At 32.6% G+C, this 15,375-nt stretch overlaps 1 long non-coding RNA gene across 1 annotated transcript; it reads left to right on the forward strand.

Annotated features, from left to right (window-relative positions):
- The first annotated feature begins 646 nt into the window (after positions 1-646).
- Positions 647-4,897, forward strand: LOC116173040. The gene is made up of 3 exons (XR_004145842.1): positions 647-722; positions 2,233-2,357; positions 4,793-4,897. It is a non-coding gene; the product is annotated as an uncharacterized LOC116173040 (long non-coding RNA).
- Positions 4,898-15,375: the final 10,478 nt, after the last annotated feature.

Here is a 15,375-nt window from a genome sequence, read left to right on the forward strand (position 1 = left end):
CGGCTCATTCAATAATTTCCAACATTGGAAAAATTGGTCCAATTTTAAATTTTTGGTACTTTTTGAACTCGGATGTCCTACAATCTTTAGGAAGGGAGTACTTAATGGATTATACCGTTCATTTAGGAGCCACAACACATTAAAAAAAGGTTAATTCATTAGAAAAGTTGGAAAAAATGGGTGTTTATTGATCGCTTTTAACAATTTTTCTATTAGACCGATTTTATTTGTTCATCCTTTGATCGACGCAGAATTTTGTTGTCTTTTTTTTTACTAAAGAAGTGTTAATGTTAAATGGGAAATGAACTGAAAAAGGAGGGTGAAATTAGTTTAATACAAAAGTAAGATATCAGTTTATTAAATTAACCCAAACTTTACAAGGTCTTTATTCAAGTATAAATACTTATGATTCACTTGAAATGAGCGATCGATTTAACAATATGTTTGTGGTGTAATTGTCAAACAAGTTATTATCAGGCGACGCTGACCTTTGTGTATGGAAAGAATTCACGTTTAGTATTTAACTGCATCTCATACCATTCAAATCAGCGTTACAATAGCAATACCTATTTTGATTTGTGTTTCCTTCTTTTATTAACAGTTATGGTAACGTGTACATGGAAATTCTACTCGTTTAAAAGGCTATAGAAACTTGGATGGCTTCCCGGATTTTCAACCTATTTCCAGCTTGAACATCGGCGTTTTCGAAGAAGTATTAGTAGGTAAGTACAATTCTGTGGAAACAATAACAATTTTCAATTCAACTTTTTAATCTATACACGGTTTTAGCCTTTTTTGTATGATCTCAGTTGTTCTAATAATATTTCAGAAACGGCCATTAGACGATTAACTTTTTACGTGTATTGCATGCAAATTGTCGGTCACTCTAATTCGTTCAATTAGTCATTTTTTTCGTATGGGGAAGCTCATTTTGGAAGCGATAACAAGTCGTACAGGTTAAATGGCAACTTTTCAGTTCTCAAAAAGACCCTTGATTGAATATTTAATCCTCAAAAATTTCATTGCCGTCAGTATTCAGTAACTTAAAAAGCATTTATTCGGACAAGTAAATTGTAACCGTACTTTTCTAATTTGATTTGCGCCGAAGGGGCCGGAAAAATGGTGATAGTTGCGTATCAAATTCATTTCGAGACCAAAAAAGTGGGATTGAAAGAGAGGGGGGTGTAAAAACGCTAAGAAACAGCCTCAGAAATAATCGAACTCGATTTTGTTTCACTGGGCCAAAGTCACGAGACTTCATTTTCATCAATCTTAATTAATTAACATTTAAGAGAGAAACAAACCACGTATACCTTCTAAAGTGCGTGTGGTACAAAACGCGCGTAGTTATGGGTTAGAAGGGGTGTCCATATTTTTAAACATTAGAGTTCTGAACACCGTTTCTCAGAAATTTAGAGCCTTTGCATTTTAAAAGTAGTTCAGTAATCGAATAGTAGAAATTTAAAATTGGGATGGCGAGGGGCGAAATCCAATCAGCAGCATCTCATTTTCATTTAAATATTCAAATTGAAAATCATCAACAGATGATTCGCCCGATAAAATCCAATTTTGAAAATATGGAGGACGAATGTAGTCCCTCAGTTCTGGAACTTTTGAGGTTCCCCGATGTGTGAAAAGACTGTAATCGAGGAATTAATTATGCAAGAATTGAGGGAGGTGAGTGCAATACTGGCTCTCATTTTCTGACCCAATTTTACAGTTTAGAAAGCATAGTCAATGCTTCCAGCTTCCAGTGTCTAGCGAAATTGCGTACCTAGGTACCTATGTAATTTAGAAATTGACCAAGGGACGTACAGGTGCCTAAATACTGTTGCTGTATATAGCCACAACACAGCAGTTTCCACATTTGAAGAGCATATTAAGCAAAGATTAAAAAGATTAAAATGTTCAATGGGAAAGGGGTGCCCACCGTGAAAAGATTTAAGTGACCCAGAATCCAGAATGCGAAATTAGTTTGATGCAAAAGATATCAGTTTATTAAATTAACCCAAACTTTACAAGGTCTTTATTCAAGTATAAATATGATTCACTTGAAATGAGCGATCGATATAACAATATGTTTGTGGTGTAATTGTCAAACAAGTTATTATCAGGCGACGCTGACCTTTGTGTATGGAAAGAATTCACGTTTAGTATTTAACTGCATCTCGTACCATTCAAATCAGCGTTACAATACCTATTTTGATTTGTGTTTCCTTCTTTTATTAACAGTTATGGTAACGTGTACATGGAAATTCTGCTCGTTTAAAAGGCTATTATCAGAAACTTGGATGGCTTCCCGGATTTTCAACCCATTTCCAGCTTGAACATCGGCGTTTTCGAAGAATTATTAGTAGGTAAGTACAATTTTATGGAAACAATAACAATTTTCAATTCAACTTTTTGTATGATGTCAGTTGTTCTAATATAACTTTTTACGTGTATTGCATGCAAATTTTTGGTCACTCTAATTCGTTCAATCAGTCATTTTTTTCGTATGGGGAAGCTCATTTGGGAAGCGAAACCGTGCTTAAACATTGCATTAGTCATTAACAAGTCGTAGGTACAGGTTAAATGGAAACTTTTCAGTTCTCAAAAAGACCCTCGATCCTCAAAAATTTCCTTGCCGTCAGTATTCAGTAACCTAAAAAGTATTTATTCGGACCAGTAAATTGTAACCGTACTTTTCTAATTTGATTTGCGCTGGAAGGGCCGGAAAAGGCGAGAGTTGCGTATCATTTTCATCAATCTTAATTCATTAACATTTAAGAGAGAAACAACCACGCTGTAAGGTAACTTGGCTCTTTAAAAAGTGTCGTTTGGATTTTTGTTCTTTCCTCAAAACTCTTCTTTAGCTTTCAAATTTTCAATTAAGGTTAATACTCGTACAGGTTGTTTTTTTGGGAGCTTTAGTTAAACGTTTCTGAGAAAGTGAAATAGGTAGGTTTTTTCATAGGAGTTACTCTGAACGTCGAATCGATGTAAAGTATGTAAATCATTTTGAGTATGTATTGTAAAAGAGAGGGTTTTAAAAATAATTTGATCTTATTTTCATAAAAGTTTGTGTTTTCCAATTAGCCTACCACTTTGTAGCTTTTTTTTATTAATTAATTATTTAGATTAGAATCAAATTTCAATCAATGCTGTTAAAGAATTCTTTCTTTGATTTCTTTAAAATTCGATTGACGTAAAATCATGACCGACTACTAAAAACAAAACAGAAAAAAATTGGTATCAATTCAATGAAATAATAATAATAATATTTATTCCCAGTACAAAGTACAAAAAAAAACAAAATAAAATAAATTAAAGCTCTAATTATTAGTAAAAAAAAAGCAAAGCGTAACCCAAGAAAGGTACTAGGAACAGTAGGGAACTAATGATATCTACTAAATTTAAATAAACGAGATAAACTAAATGGAGAAAAAGCAAAAACCGAAAGTTCATATGATTATAGAATGAGAGAGTAAATCATAAATGTTAAATAAATATTTGTTCAATACTTCTAACCCACTCGCAATATTCTTCAATATTTAATTATAAAAATTATAAAACTCGCTCTTTTGGCCAAGAGTTTAATGCATTTTGTAATTTTGTTACTGACATATTTAGTTTTCTGTGTTGTGGTAAACTGTTAAATATTTTAATACCCGAATGTGAAGATGAGTTTTGGAGTCGTGTTAGATGATATATTTTGGAAGTCGAGTAGTTGTGTAGGTACATCTGAAGATTTTGTAAAATTCGGCCTTCGAAGTACCTCTTAAGTACACATTTGGCATTTTAAAAAACTTACCTACTTTCCCAGACACGTTTAACGCTTCAAAAAAAACACCCTCTATATATGATATGAAATTTATCATAATCTTTCTTCAACCAGCTACCCTCCGTGGTGGTGAGGATTATATGAAATTCTAAAGAACTACTAAAACCTCTTTCTCGATCCCATAAATAAATTTTATAATTGAGTATTTTGTGCCAATTACAATATTACAAATTTGATCACTTGAATCTCCTCATATTTTTTAACAGTTAACTGCTGTATAACCGACCTATGGATACAGATAATTCGATATTTAGTAATTGAAGGGGCAGGTGTGCAACACTTTTCTATTTTCAGGTGTTGGTGTCTACTAAACTAAACCCACGGTTTCCGCTTAGGTCTTTAGAATTGCCTAAAAGTTTTTGAACTTGTAACAGTTTGTAAATTTAATTTGGAAAAGATTTCAAATTTAGTAGATATAATTGGGTAACTTCTACAATCCCCTAACGTTGTTACATGTTTAATCTGCTTTCTTATAATTAAGTTCATAATTAATTCTTCGGAAGGGTTATTTATTAGAAGTACTTAAAGTTGTTAGAACAATTCTAGAAATCACAATGGTATAATTTAGATATTTTGAAAATCGATAGAATACACCTTTTAAAGGCAGTGGAAGTTTTAATAGCATTTTCGAAATCTACATGAAAATCTACGATATTTGATACAACATTTCGCTATACCTATCACCAAAAGTTTATTTCAAGATTTTTCCAAATTTTTCACGTTTGACTACTTTTCTTGTTCTGTACAAGGTATGAATCTTGAATAACTTGAAAACCATTGATGCTGGGTATAGGGAAATGGGGTATCAAACGACGTAGATTTTCATGTTGATTTCGAAAATACGATCAAATACAGGGTGTTTTATTTAAAATAAGAAAGTTATGCTAACCATATCCGGAAGTGAAACAATCGCGATAACGTACTTTTTAGATATAAAGACTAGCCATTAACGTTTTTTTTAATTTTTAGATCGCACAAACAAGTTTGGCTCTTTTTCAAGGAAATAGATGGACAAACAGGATTTCGGACATCACCTGCATCATAAAATTTAGTCCATCGTCATAGAATATGGTAAGCGAATTTTTACGATATAATTGATTTATGTCCACATTCGAAAATATGTTATATCCATTTTAAAAAATGAATTTTATTTCTCAACGAGTTCTAAATTAGCATCGTTAATTAATATAAAAGTTGATTAAAGGGAATCACCTTTAAAAGTAGTATCACGAGGTTTACAAAGCTGATTGATTTAAAAATTGAAGCTTTCTGGGGAAGCTTATCCCCAAAATTAAATATTCTGTAATTCCTGAAAATATTTATAGACGCCTTTTGAATGTAAAAATATTTCAGAATTTAAACATTCTGATGATTTAAAAACACAAACGCCTTCCAAATTAAAAACCGCTTCTTTCAAAATTATTTTTTCGCGACTTTTCAAAATAAGAGATAGGTATAATGGGTCAGGTAAAAAAGTTGTCGGCCCTAACCTCAATTCAAAAAAAAAGGTTAAAAAGAAGATTAAAGAAATTTAAAAAAACCTTTTTGAATGTTGTTGAAGCACTACTTGAAACTTTTTTTAATATCCATCGATTAGAGTTTAAGAAAATTTCATATGCCGTCTGTATAGATTAAAATATACAGGGTTTCCATTTAAAAAAGTGAGGTTAGGTCCGATAACTTTTTACTTGACCCCGTATACTTATTTTGAAACTGGTAGATGCATTAGATACATTTGAAATTAACACATCTCCGATAACTTAATAAACAACGGAATTATAGGCTTTTATCTAAAAATTTAAAATGCAGCTTTTGTCCATAACTTAAGAACAAAAGACGGTTAGGCTAGTTTTCAATAACTTTATCTCAAAAGATACATCGGGACGAGGTCAATTTTTTTCTACCACGTATAGTTTAAGAATTACCCCATACTAACGACCAAATTTGGCCACCCTGTACAGAAAAATAATTTGAGAATTTGTCTTAAATTAGGTTATGTAATATAATAAGGTTTTTCTGCTATATCAAAAAAAATTTAAGGAAAACTAGTAATTGTCGTTGATAAAAAATGCCCCCCTTGACCATACAGAAGTACGCCACTGACCACAAATTTAATATACATATATTGATACCACATTTTTTATAATTTTTATAACATTCTTTATAAAAAATGTTTTTTTGAAGATATCTTCAATGTTTCAGACGAAATGTCCACCCTATATACATATTTAATCGTCAACGAGCATAAAATACTTAGTAATAACAAAAGTTGGGTGTGGTTTAAAATTGCAACGGTTGATCGAGTTATACAAATAAAAAAAATATATAAACTTATTTGTTCCAATTACCTACAGAAAAATACTGTAGGGCTGTTAGCGCTTTGCGATAGGTACAAATGTATTTTTTGTGGACTGTATGTAATTGCCTGCTGTGCTTTTCCTATAAGAGGGTTGTTGAAACTTGAAAGAATATCGAAATTAATGATTAAAATGTATTATTGATTAAAAATACAAATAAAGTAAATTGACTCTAAATCATTTTGGTGTTCGATACGGAAGATACACTGTCGGGTACATACCTCATTTGAATATGACGGAGAGGTTAAATGTTGTGTGTTTTTGAATTGACTGAACTTAAAGTTTGGCATCATGACATATTATATGCCACTGGCTATTCCCAGTTTGAATTTCATGCAATTCGGTTCATAAAATGGTCAAGATGCCAAAAGGGCACTGTTAATGTTGAATCGATTAGACTAAATTTTTGGCATACGTATTACTCGTCTATGGCTATAGTGTAGGGCAACTAATTTTTTCAAATAGAAACCTGTACTTTTTATTGAATATTCTTATTATACACCGGAAAATAATAAAGATTCTATTCTTTGAAGAAACCCTTCTAAAATCGCGATTTTTTGGTTCTGTCAAGAATTTGGCATATTTTTTAAGTTCATACTTAAAATGGACCATTTGAATTTCAAATAAACGTTTGAACAAACTTTATTTTCAGAAGCTGACGTAGATCGTAGTCCGGCTTTAATTATATGAAAAATTAATGCGTTTCCAAATGTTCGGTTGTCGATTAGAAGCGAATTCTGCTGGTTCTGCATTTAATTCATAATGTCCGTTTGAAATAATTTACTCTACATGCTTCGTGCGCGGAATTTAGCACTAGACGTTTCAGAATCAGGTTTGAATGTAAAGCTTCCAAAGCTTCTCAAAGTTCGGTGGCGCTATTTAGCCTTCAAATCTTAAAATACCTTAGAAATTTAATTATAAAGCTATTGATGTCTTTTAAATTATGAAATTTTTCTTCAATATTTCAGCTTGAAACTAATTCTTCTACAGAGTTCGTGCGGATTCAGAGTTGACCTTTAAAGGATTTTGTTACCACGGCGTGCACGTTTGAAACTTCGTTAGACATAGTGACTTGAAATATTTTTTTTGTATTTGTTCTGACCCCCAAATTTCGAAATCTTTGGTAGCGGAATTGCAAAAGAAATTCCTTCATAAAGGAGGAATTTTAAAGGGTTTTGCTTCAAATAAGGGATTTCCAGATTTCATAATATGGTACATAATGGGATATGTTTAGTGGAAATAATCTGACATTCGGAAAAAAGCTAACGCATTACCTAGGCAGCAGCTAAATAACAACTTCTTTCGTTACTCATACATTTCTTCTAATTTAAAAAGTAACCGCCACAGCTTTGCAACGGATGGAAGATATCCTTGGATACGAGGAATAAAGATCATTGCCATTCGAGAGAGTTTTAAACTGTTACGTCATGGCGAACAATGACCGAAGCGAAGCGTTATACTTTTTACCCAAGAAAAGATGTCCTATGGAAAATTCTCTTTTAAAGATTGCCTTGGGAAATGGTTGCGCAACGTCCATTAACGGTGCACGTAAAAATCGTTACGAGATTAACGATCAAGGATATAATATAATCTTTGATTTTATACCTAATCGTACAGTTGTTAGAAGCTTCATAATGAATGTTAATGGCAAAATCTTTTGTTGTCATTTGCCATAAGCGGAATGTTGTTTAATTCAGAAGAGTAAAACTGGTTGTGCAAATGCGCTTTGAAACAAAACAATTTTAATGTAAATGTGACGTGTCCACAAACATCCTAGTGCACTTAATGCATATCCGGACATTCTTCACATCCTTTCTTTAGTCGGTCCGAGCGTGATGTTCCAGGAATTTCAGGAAAGATGTGCATTACAAATGAGATCGGCTGAGCAAAATTGTATAACATCCACTTCCAGTTGCTATAACCGGTTCTTCGTACCGTTAATCCATCATCAAACCGAAATAGTTGCAATTGCGTAAGGCCCTCGAGGTCCAGCCGCCATTATGGTGTGTCTAATTGCAGCGAAAAACAACAGTTTCCTGCCTTTAACATTCTTTTTAATCCCCCAACAACATCGTGCATGTTTCGTCTCAGATCGCCACTAGATAAACCCTTTACATGCTTCGACTAACGCTATCGAATAGATTTAGTAATTCATATTTTCATGAAAGGCTGGTTTTAATAACTGGAATTGGATTTAATTGCATGCGAAGTCGTTATTTGCATATAATTGCTGAGTAGGTTACTAAATGAAGTCTTTAAGTGCGGTAAGGGTGGATTTTATCGACAATCTTGACCACCGAGAGGGTTGTGTGCTTCTATCTTGTAAATTTTACTAGTTCTTTGGAAAATGTTGGGTAGTACCGAGCTATCTGGAGTAATTGAGTTGTTGAGGGGACCAGAAACAAACATTTCTCAGTAAACGGAGGGTACAAAACGTTTCGCTTATAATTTAGTATCAAATGTCAAGATGTGTTTGTGCGTAACCAAAAAAATTCCAATTGCTTATCTTTTCAAAAATGTATATTTTGGAAATATTTTAAACTCCCCTCTTCCTGTCTTTATATCTCACATTTGTATTTTTCTATTACACCCCCTAAAATTCTAGATACGCCCTTAAGGGGGTTACCCTAATTCCTCAACGTGTTTTGTTCAATACATTAAGGCCATTTCACGATCCAGGCTTATTGCCGGAGTCCCGTAACTGTCCCTTTTCAAGGTAGTCAGTCGTATACAAATGACATTGCGATGAATACAAAATTATTTAAAATCGCGTAAATGGTTTTAACGGTGGATTTGTAATTGCCCAACGGTACTTGGCGACTATTATTTGATTGAAGTAAAGTTATTCGTTATATGATTGAATAAAATTTTATTCAATGGTTATATAGAGCTTTGCATCATTAAAACGACAGAACAATTGTCTATAATTACTGTTGGTAAGAAAAAAATAAGTACAGATTTGAGTTTGGATTGTGTCAAAACGATCCAGATGGATTGTTATAAATTATATTCTTTGCAACATTAGAAAAGATATGGTTATATCTAAATGTTTTTATATAAAGAGCTTTCCCAGTTATAGATTGATTGAACAAGCATTATCAAGCAACTTTGACGTTTTCAAAAGAAAATTTAATGATTCGCCCCCATTTTTACCAATCCTTTTTTACCATCATTTCTTCTTCACCACCAACGTATTTTTTACCCCCCATCGTCATAGGTTTAAATTTGTATTGTAACAAATACAAACTCGTAAACTGTCATTGCTTTCATAGCGGAACTGTAAAAAGAACAGGGAGACAGGGAAGCTATGTTACCTGAACCTGGATAGAAAAATTAAAATTTCCTTTTTGGTCTGCCTATGCGCATTCTATTTTTTAAGTACGTTTAATCTATTTGTTAGGAAGCACTTTCCCTTAAAATTTCATAATTCAAATACAAAGATCTATTCTCAAAAGCTAACACGAGGTTATTAGGGGTAAAAGAAAAAGAATGATCTAGTCTTTCTTTGCTGAAGGTAATGTTGGGACGAATTTTTTTGTGATTTTTTTCTTCTTCTACATTTCCCTCATTTCCAATTCATCCTATGAACTTTTAGCCATTATGACTAATCAAGAAGAAGTAAAGAAGCAGGGTTAAGTGGTAGATGGTAGTCTAATGTTACACTGCCATTCTGAACTTCGCCTTTTTGGTTTAACGGTGTTTTTGTCTTTTTTTTAAGTTATTTTATTTCATATTTCTTATTTTGTATTTGTTTCCGTTATCCCCATAAATGACGATTATTATTATTATTAATTGCTGGGAGGTATTCCATACCTAAATGAATAGTTTATTACCTTTTCTCAAAAGCTAACACGAGTTTGTTAGGGGTAATAGAGACAACATTATCAAATCTTCCTATGCTGGATAGTATTGCTGAGGGTATTTCAGACCCCCCGGTACTACGTTCTTTCCCAAAATCAATTAGTATTAGCCACAGAAAAGAAAGATATGTCTGTCATTTTACGAAAACTAACTATGAGAGTCTGAATGCTTTGTGGGAAAACGTAGTATCGGGGGGGTCCAATACCCCCCCCCCAAACACAAAAACGATTTGATTACCTTTTCTCAAAAGCTAACGTGAAGATGTTAGGTGTAATAGAGAAGAACTTATCGGGTTTTCCTTTGCTGATGTTAATACTGGGGAGTATTGCTGGGGGGTATTTCATACTCATACAAGGATTTGATTACTTTTTCTTAAAAGCTAACATAAGGTTGTTGGGGGTAAAAGAGAAAAGATTATTGAGTCTTCCTTTGCCGAGGGTTATGCTGAGGAGTATTGCTGGGGGGTAGACCGCCCCGGCACTGTGTTCTTCCCCAAAAACATTTAGTGTTAGCATAACTTCAGAAATACCGCTCATTAATCAGAGCGTTGGGTCTGAGCATGCGCAATTTATTTTTTCAAAAAATGTACATGATAAATAGTGAACCGTAGTTTCCAACAGAGCCAATTTTATTTTTCGCAATCAATGCATTTAACCGTTTCCTTAATCAAATTTTGGGTTTCTTTGATCCAAAATGATCGCTAAGTAGAGCAAGCAATATGGAACAATATACAGGGTGTTCAACTTAAAAAAATGATATTTTGGTGTGCCACGCCTTACTGACCAACCCTGTACAATTAAGATTATTATTGCCTAGTAGATACTGAAGAACCCCAAAACTTTTTTTAATGTAGTTTCTAGACTTATCAGCGACCTTGTATATACTTCCGTTTCATTTCTTTAAACGTTATTTCGTCTTTCTATGCAAGAAAACCACCTTGAATTTTTAATATTAGTAGTTTTAATATCCTTTACATTCTCTACCCTAAAATTAAATTCAGAATAGAAATCGAATCTGTCAGTAAATCACTCAATTCCCAAGTTAACAGTCGCTAGATCCAACTTCATCCGTGAAAATCAGTGTCTGTAGATAGATTCTTTCCATCCCCAAACACACAAGTTATATTTCTAAAGGGAGCAGCATTTTCCAAGGAGAGATAACAGAAATTTATAACTTGAAATGAATCTCATCCACCTGCTGTAAGTTATTTTAAATTTTTTGATATGCATAAAGTAGTGGTCGATTATTAGGAATTTGCTTAATAAATTTGATTGAAGTAATTTTAATATTCCTAAAGGAATCAGTCTGTGAGAATTATTTACATGAAGAGATTTGTATTTCTTTTTATGAGCCAAACCAAGAATGTGTAAAGAAAAATGTACCAAGATCTCCAGTTTGATACTGAGCTAGCCGTGGGTAAATTAAAAATTAATTGCCATGTGGAAATTTTTGCCAGTGCCGTAGAGGTTTAATTTTATTTTGTGCAAGTGAGGTCTTCGGCCCTTGTAAATGTAGCTAAGGTGTTACAATGTTGTGAAAAGCCTGGAAAAGGCATGCTCGAAAGCTTAGGTAAAACCGTTAATTCCATTCTTTTAGTCCTTATTGTATCTCAAAAATGAATCGGAGGTGAAAACACTTTGTTCTCTGGGTTTGCTTGTGAATTCAGGTCGCCTTTTGTATTACCAATGAAAAATTATGTTTTTCTACTAACCGTTTTCGATCCCTCTTCTTGTTTCTGGTAACATGAAATACGGTGTGCAGAAACAAACACTTGGCCCTAGGCTATGTTAATGCGTGAACTCTCCCAATATCTCTCAGATGCTCCTGAACTAATTCTGTTCAAATTCTCCTTTCAAGTTGCTCCCCTGAAGATTTCCTTCGTGTTTTCCTTAAGTTCCTATCGCTAGCTAGTGGAAATGTTTCAAGCTAAAATTCAATTAAGAAAACGAATGTTTTAATAAAAAAATACAGGGCGTTTCAAAAAGAATCATCCGATTTTGTAGGTTTATAATTTCAATACTAATAATAATATTGACATGAGGTTAATTTTATATTAAAGGATAACTAATAAAGTTTTTTTTATACACCATTTACATGTGCTCAATATGGCCCCCTTGAGATGCACGGCATATGTCTATGCGATACTCAAATTCGTCCCACACCTTAGCTAGCATTTCTTGAGTGATAGATTCGATGGCTGCTCTAATGTGGTACGAAATTCACGTTGCACGGAAATCACAGACTCACATTTAGCAAACCGTATAACACAAAACGCTTTCTGTTGTTTAGACGCCATTTTGACAATAACTGAGCTGGGCGTTGACAGAAGCGCGCTACTGCTACCTAGCGGAAACCACGCGAAACTCGAGAGCTTCCTCTTACTAACAGTACATTGTTCTATCAAATCGGACTTATAGATGAATAGCAATAAATTTTTAAAATCGGATGATTCTTTTTGAAACGCCCTGTATAGTGACGCTGATTTGAGAAACATTCCACTTAATACTGCAAAACCGTACCGTTTTAACTAGCAATCAAACCATAACTATCAAATCATGTTTTTGGAAAGAGCCTGTTTTTTGCAAACAACGTGTTCCAAAAACTATTTGTCTGGTCACAATGAAATATGGAACAGCGTTTAAATTTAAATTTTTATTATGCAATTTTGAAATTACACGCGTCTATGGAACGCCGTTTTACTTTTTATTACGAAAGTTTACAATGTAACATTATAAACAACAGTTAATTTTATTTCCCGATTTATTATGTTTGTTGTTTTTATGTGAAACATTAAATATGTTTGTTTAAAAAACTTCACTTAATTGAAATGATGTATGAATTATATAGCAATGTGTATAACGAAAGTTTAACAATACAAATCAACAAACGAATACATAAACGAACAGTAATATAACTAACTAGAACTAATTCAACAAACATAAAAATTTATTCATATTAAATGTGGGATTAAAATTATGAACAAACATTTTAATTCAACAATCATATTAATTCAATTATTGAAGTGTTGTACAAATATTCCCAACAATCATTTTAATTCAACAATCATATTAATTCGTGCTGTTAAAATCGGAAAGCATTATTTAAAATGATTGTTGAATTAAAATGTTACATGAATTAAAATGTTTGTTGATAATTTTAATTCGTATCTGTGATTGTGCGGAAGTTTCAGGAACTATCCTTTAGTGTATTTGGGTACGTGTATACTAGCGCCTAATTAAAATTATCAACAAACATTTTAATTCATGTAACATTTTAATTCAAAAATCATATTAATTCAACAATCATTTTAAAAGATTCTTTTACTACGTCTAACAATAAAAATTTATTTGTTTGTTGAATTAAAGTGATTGTTGAAAATATTCGGCTTCAATTTTCAAATCGTCGAATTTATATGACTGATGAATTAAAATGTTTGTTGATAATTTTAATTCCACATTTAAAATTAATGAATTTTTATGTTTGTTGGACAAAATCGTTTTATTAATCGAAGTATTTCTTGCAATTCAATTTAATTGTTTGTTATTAATTGTTTGTTGAAATACAGTTTCATATACACTCATTCAATATAACAATATAATTCATTTCACATTTTTATTAAGTAACATTTTTTAATAGTATATTATATACCGCGGGACTGAAGTAGTACTTTTAATCCCGAAGGTAAAGTTTATGGCCCGACCGAAGGGAGGGCCATAATTTACCTGAGGGATTAAGACCCGTACTTCCGAAACCGAAACACTTAATATGTATGGAGTTAGAGAACGCGTTCTTTCAAAAAATCGCTGCTTAACAAGTTACCATAGGAACGTTGCGTTGGTATGACAATCCCTATGCTATGGTAACAAAAATAATTTGGAAACTGTCATTGCTAGTGTCATAATTTTGGTGGTGGGTGACAAAGGTGTAGTTGATATTGATAAAAAGCAGCCAAACTAGGTAAAGAATTGATACCACCGAAATCCAAAAAACTATATGAGCAGCAGTACGATGCGTTTAAGAAGTAGTGCCGCATACAAAATGTGGAACAACCCACTGAAATTGCCTTGTTAGTAATTTCATCCTTCCGGGATTTTCGTCTAAATTTAATCCCGGCGGGACAAAAAGTGACACTTCAGTACTTGTCATAATGGAGTGAAGTTCTTACTTTAGTCCCGGAAGTACGAAAACAATCATATTTAATACGTAAGACAATAACAACAAACGTAAAAAGTAGAGGCATACGATTGACTGTTATTTAAAATGGCACATTGTAAAATTTTGGAATAAAATTGTACAAATATTTTCAGAGAACATTTTAATTCAACAATCATATGAATTCATGCTGTTAAAATCGGCAAGAATTATTTAAAGTGATTGTTGAATTAAAATGTTACATTAATTAAAATGATTGTTGATAATTTTAATTCGTATCTCTGATTGTGCGGAAAGTTTCAGGAACTACAGTTTAGTCTATTTGACTACGTGTATACTAGCGCCTAATTAAAATTATCAACAAACATTTTAATTCATGTATCATCTTTATTAATCAACATTTTTTTAATACGTAAGATAAAAACAACAAACGAAAAATTTAGAGACAAAGATTGACTGTTATTTAAAATGATACATGATAAAATGTTGGTATATATACTAAAACGGCGTTCCATACGCGTCTTCATTTTTTGAGGTTTACACCTCCATTCGTGCATGCCCAATTGCCCATGACACTGTAAGGTAATTTTATATATGCTCTCCTCAATTCTTACCATTACCTTGTAGAGTACACTTGATGATGACGTAAGTCGAAACGTGTAGTGCCCTCCCCCCTTTTTACACTCAATTAAATTGCATGGGAGCGGTTTTGAGTCCTTTTGGTTTGTTCTAACCTCATATAGATATTACGTATTAAATAAACTGAGATAATGAATATTTTTATTTCCTTGATTATGTTTACTATTGTTATTGCAATTACGAAACCGTAGAAAAAAATATTTTTTCGTGTAGTTAATAGAAAAGTGACGCATTGTTAAATCAAAAATCGTGAAGAAAAGTGAGACTTTTCTTGTTAGCAACACTTTTCTTCACGATTTCAGTTAGCAACACTTTTTTTCATTCGTTTTGTTTATTATTGTAAATCATAAATGAACAATTTGTTAAGTTATTAAATATTAGGTACACCAGAAGATGAGGAAAGCGACCGCAACGTTTATAAAATATCAATCCTCCGATGTAACTGTGAAGGCTCGTTTTTTCTTTGATTTTGTGTCGTTTAATGTTATGACCAAAATATTTCCCCAATCTTCTACATCATCCACGTGTAGTAACCGTAATTCT

This window comes from Photinus pyralis, unplaced genomic scaffold (assembly GCF_008802855.1).
Source record: "Photinus pyralis isolate 1611_PpyrPB1 unplaced genomic scaffold, Ppyr1.3 Ppyr1.4_LG6, whole genome shotgun sequence".
Lineage (NCBI taxonomy): Eukaryota > Metazoa > Arthropoda > Insecta > Coleoptera > Lampyridae > Photinus > Photinus pyralis.